Below are 4961 nucleotides of genomic sequence, written 5' to 3' on the forward strand. Positions count from 1 at the left end.
AAAAAAAAAAAACCCAAAAAAAAAAACCCAAAAAAAAAAAGTACACTGTACAGATGGTTGTGAGCCTTCATGTGGTTGTTGGGGATTGAATTTTTAAGAACCTCTGCTCGCTCTGGTCAACCCCACTTGCTCAGTCTCTGCTTGCTCTGGCCCAGACTTACTTATTATTAAGTACACTGTAGTTGTCTTCAGACACACCATTAGAGGGCATCAGATCTCATTACAGGCGGTTGTGAGCCACCATGTGGTTGATGGGATTTGAACTCAGGACCTTTGGAAGAGCAGTCAATGCTCTTAACTGCTGAGCCATCTCGACAGCCCCAGAACTCATTCTTTAGACCAGGCTGGTCTTGGATTTAGAGATTTAACAGCCTCTGCCTTCTGAGTGCTGGGATTAAAAGTGTACTCCACCAACCCTCAGCCCTCCATTTTCTCCCTCAGTTTGAATACTAGGTTCATAGGTTTGAGCCAACACATTTGCTTCTTAGTTTTATAACCTGAATGTTTTGTGGGTGGGAAAGATGGCTCAGGCAGTAACGTTCTAGTTATATAGTATGAGGCTTTGTGTTCCATAGTTCAGACCTTTAGATTGTTTCCCACAAGATATTATGAAGTTGTTTTACACAGTGCATGTATGCTTCATGGATATATTTGTGTGTGAATGTCTCTGTGTGTACATGTATGTATATGTGTCTGTGTATACCTTTGTTTGCATGTCTGTGTGTCTCTGTGTGTCTGTGTGTGTCTGTAGGCCAGAGAACAACTTGTGGGATTCAGGTTTTGTATTCCACCGAGTGCGTCCTAGGGGAACAAACTCCAGTCTTCAAGCTTGGCGGCAAGCTCCTGTACCCGCTGAGTCATCCTGCTCAACCTCTTCATACTTTTTTGGGAGCTGCAAAATTTCTTACTGCTTTCAATTCAATGATTCTCACCTCCATTATATTAGGTCTACTGAGTACATTTTCCAGCCCTGGAATATTCATTTGGTTCCTTGATACCATGTGTTGCTGATTCTAGGTATACCAGGAAGGTATTTATTTTACTATAGTTTCTAAGAGTCTCGTGGACCCTGGGCTTACATTCAACTTGCTACTTAGTGGAGATCTGCCTATCTCTGTCCCTGCCCAGTCTACTTTTCCTTCGTTAAAGATTTGTTCTTATTCTACATGTATGTGTGATTCCCCATATCTGTGTATATACCATATATATGCATGGGGCCTGCAGAAGAGAGAAGAGGGTTATCAGATAGATCCTTGAGTTATGATTGGTTGTGAGCCACCGTGTGGGTGCTGGGACCTGAACCCAAGTCCTCAGCAAGGAGGTACTTCAAGCAGTCTCTCCAGCCCCAACACTGCCTTCTTTTCACAGACCCAAACACTGAAGAGTAGAAAATTTCCCCCTTGCATCAAAGACACAGGGATACTTACAGCCAGAAGCTATGCTGTATAAACCCAACAGGCTCCTAGAAAAATAAACCCAAGAGAAAAGGAAGCAGCTGCAGCCACCATGGCCTCTGCCCAAGGGATGCAGGAACTAAGTGGCCCCACACCATCCCAGGAAGAGGCTCAGCACCTCTGCTCTGCGCATGTCCTCATCCTGCCATGGCTGCTTTGGAGAAAGATGGACTTCTGTCTACAAGCTTATTTCCTCCTTAAAAGTCATCACAGTGTGTAGGGGGGCGGGGGCAGTGTCAGCTGGTTGTGGTGCATATCTTTAATTCCAGCAGCAGGGAGGCAGAGGGGAAGGCAGATTTATTGAGTTCGAGGCCAACCTGAACAGACTGAATTCCAAGAAGGCCAGGGTTACACAGAGAAACACTGTCTCAAAAGCACAATGAAAAAAAAAACAAACAAAATATCACTGTGGCTGAAGAGATAGCTCCACAGTTAAGAGTACTTACTTTGGTGAAGGACCAGTGAAGCATCCACATGGTGGCTCACAAAGATAGGTAACTCCAAGGTTCAGAGGAACCAATGGCCCATCCTGGCCTCTGCGGGCACAGGCAAGAATGTAGCACATATAAATGCATACATGCAGGCATAACAACTATACACAAAAAATTAAAAATTAAATTCACCTAAGTGGGACCAGTGAGATGGCTCAGTGGGAACCCACATAGGACTCCTCTGAATCCTGACCGACCCAGCAGGTACTCCTTGGTGCCTGGCATAGGGACCCAACTCATCAGGCTTAGCAGCATGCATAACTTTAGCTGTTGGGCCATGTTGTTGGTTTCTTTGTTTGGTTTTTTTGAGACAGGGTTTCTCAGTGTAGCCCTGGCTGTCCTGGAACTCACTCTATAGACCAGGCTGGCCTCGAACTCAGACACCTGTTTGCCTCTGGCTCCTGAGTGTTGGAATTAAAGGCGTGTGCCAACACTGGCTGACTTTTAAACATATTACTCTTAAAACACAAGCTGTGTGAAGGAGGTTAAAAACCCTTACTTGCCCATGGTGGACACACATCTACATAGCTGAGTCTGGGTGGAACCTGGCCATCTGGAAAGCGTCCCTCTCAAGCTTCCCTTATGAGGGTGACCTCGGGGCGGGTGGAAAGTGGATATAGCCAAAAAGCATCTCACATTTCTCTCCAAAATCCTGAGTTCAGCCATGAGGGCAGCTGCTAGGATTATGAGTCTAACAGGCTGCCAGGCTGCCTGATGCACTGAGGATTTTTTTCTTGTTTTTTCTTTGAGAGGAGTTCTCACTGTTTAGCTCATGTTGAGCTTGAACTCGCGATCCTCCTGGCCCAACAGCTGGGAATACAGGCATATACTGCTACCATACTGAGCTTCAACAGAGAAGCCTTTGAAGATAGCAGAGAAGAGCTTGTGGAATGATTGAGACAGTAAACTGTTTAGGCCTGAGAGATCTCCATCTGAATTGACTCCAAGAACCCACCATTGCTATTAGGTATGGGCAAGATGAAGGTGGGTCTTCCCATGTCAAATGAGCTAATTAAGAACCCTCACAGGTATAACCCAGTTGCTTGGGTTTCAGTTAATTCCAGATGTGGTCAAGTTGACAACCAAGACTTGACACACAATCCTATCTTCTTATGTTTAATTTTCAAATGAAAATAATAAGCCAGGCGGTGGTGGCGCACGCCTTAAGTCCCAGCACTTGGGAGGCAGTCAGGTGGATTTGAGTTCGAGGCCAGCCTGGAATACTGAGTTCCAGGACAGCCCTGGACTACAGAAAAACCTTGTCTCGAAAAACCAAAAATAAAGCACTAACTCATTTCTATGCTCAGCTTTAATAATTTTTTTTTTTTTTTTTTTTTTTGGTTTTTCGAGACAGGGTTTCTCTGTATAGCCCTGGCTGTCCTGGAGCTCACTCTGTAGACCAGGCTGGCCTCGAACTCAGAAATCCGCCTGCCTCTGCCTCCCAAGTGCTGGGACTAAAGGCGTGCGCCACCACCGCCCGGCTTATGCTCAGCTTTACCTACTTTTTTGTTTGTTTGTTTTTCGAGACAGAGTTTCTCTGTGTAGCCCTGGCTTTCTTGGAACTCACTCTGTAGACCAGGCTGACCTTGAACTCAGAAATCCACCTGCCTCTGCCTCCCAAGTGCGGGATTAAAAGCATGCACCACCACCGCCTGGTGAGTTAGTGCTTTAATTTTGGTTTGAGACAAGGTCTATGTAGTCCTAGCTGTCCTGGATTTCCCGATTGCCCTGCTTTTACTTACTGCATGCTGGGAGTACAGGCATAGGATACCTTGCCCAGCTGTGTTTGTCTTTTGTGTAGACCACTCGCCAGCACGCTTTGAGAAGGGTGGGCTGGGGACACTGTGCCTCTGGGCAGCTCACCCCTATGCCCTGCTCCCTTGACTCCTATGCCTCTGAGGGTAAGTTTTGTCCCCATAGAGCTGTGTACCTTCCAGAGGTTCTAGAAGCTATTACTTTACTGACTTTTCCAGATACTTAAGGATATTCCTATCTGTAGGGTACTTGTAATCTGGAGGTGCGTGGAAGTTCAGAGCTCAGAGACTGCTTGCTTGGGGCTGGCAGCTTCCTGATTCCTCAGAGGCCCTCTTGGTGACTCAGTCTGTGATCTAGAGGTACCAGATGGAAAGTTTGTTTCATGTAGGTTCAGGAGTATCTGCTCCCCCTTGTGACCAAGACTTTATACTGCAACCAGGAAGGTGTCTTGTCTTTTGCCTTTCATATCCCAGGAAATCCAAAGGGTTGCAGATCCCTGTGCCTCATTAGTACTAATGGCACCTAAAAAGGGACTCCTCTACAACAGGCTTCTACTTCACCTGGGATGGATACAGGAGCAGGGCGGGAGGAAGGGTGCACTGGAAGGGGAGGACACGGGTGGGAACTGTGTTTTGCACCAACTAGAGCACAGAGGGCTAATAACTGGAGCTGATGGTATTGCAGGGAAAGCCCCATCTTATAACCATAGGATTCTGCTCTCCACCTCCCCAACTGGCTGCATAAGCAGGGGCTGGCTTTGAACTTGTGGCCTCCTAGGTGCTGACATGACAGGAGTGTGCCACCCACCATAGTTAAGCTGGGCTCTCTGGCTCACCCACTTGATTTCAGCCTATCAGTACCGAGACCCTTGGCACACAGGCAGGAGCCTAAGCAAGCATCTACGTGCCCTGTCTGCAGTGCAACTGCTGTCTTATCATAAAGAGAAAGGAAGCAAGGAGGCCAGACTGGAGACAGCAGGAACCTTTGAAGCATAAGAGAATGTGAGATTTTTCAGGTTTGAGGAAAACAGGAGACCAGCCACCTACCACCCACAAGTTTCTAAAACAAAGGAGACCAGCAAGCTTGACAGAAACACGCTTTATTATCATTCTTAATCCAACAACCAAGGGAATCTACAAACTAGACAAGCTGCCCTCACACTCCTAGAAGGAAAACCAAACCAACTCTGCACCCACCCAGGGGACTGGGTGCCCAAAACAAGAAACTGGGAGACATAGTGCCCCATCCTAACTCTGGAATA

This window comes from Mastomys coucha, unplaced genomic scaffold (genome assembly GCF_008632895.1).
Source record: "Mastomys coucha isolate ucsf_1 unplaced genomic scaffold, UCSF_Mcou_1 pScaffold21, whole genome shotgun sequence".
NCBI lineage: Eukaryota > Metazoa > Chordata > Mammalia > Rodentia > Muridae > Mastomys > Mastomys coucha.